Here is a 790-nt window from a genome sequence, read left to right on the forward strand (position 1 = left end):
CAGTCTGATKTTAGAATATGATGGTGAGGTTGGACATACAATGAATAATGCCAGGACCCGTTCCACACGGCTGGTGTACACTCACAAATGGAAGGTTTTTAGCAGCTGGCACCGGACTAGAAGCAAGGACCATGTGCTTTGTCCTATTTCTGTTATTCTTACCTTTCTTCAGGAGCTGCTTTCCACAGGTTGGTCTTCTCTGAAGGTTTATGTTGCTGCCATCTCTTGCTGGCATGTGGTGGTGGGTGGAGAGACTATAGGCCATAGCAAGGATGTGTCGCCCAATGTTTGAACCCTCCCACATGCCTTTTGCCTGTGTGGGAACTCTCTCTGGTTCTCCATGCCCTGCGATCAGCTCCATTTGAGCCCTCGGCAGAGATAAACTCCAYGTGTTGTCGACTCACAAGTCTGCCAATGGAACCGGGTTGGTTTGGGCGTTACTCTTTGGCCTAATGCAGTGTTCCTCCATAAGGTGGCTTCATCTGCGAGCCACTCTCTGCCTCTCCAGCTAGGTAACTTTGAGACAGGCAGCACCCTATTTGCCCTGTTTGAGCACTGGAATCATACCTCATACGGACAGCTTCTCTGCGGCGATCTAACATTTTTTTGTTTGCTGTGTAGAGCCCTGAAATGCAGCATCTTGCACGGTAGATTGTGGGGAGCGGGCATACATGCTACAGGGCCACCAACAACCTGCAGGGGTAATTCAATTAAATTCAGTTTATTTATATAGCACCAAGTCACAACAACCGTTGTCTCAGGGCACTGTACACACACACACACACACACA

Source organism: Austrofundulus limnaeus, unplaced genomic scaffold (genome assembly GCF_001266775.1).
Source record: "Austrofundulus limnaeus strain Quisiro unplaced genomic scaffold, Austrofundulus_limnaeus-1.0 Scaffold575, whole genome shotgun sequence".
NCBI classification, from domain to species: Eukaryota; Metazoa; Chordata; class Actinopteri; order Cyprinodontiformes; family Rivulidae; genus Austrofundulus; species Austrofundulus limnaeus.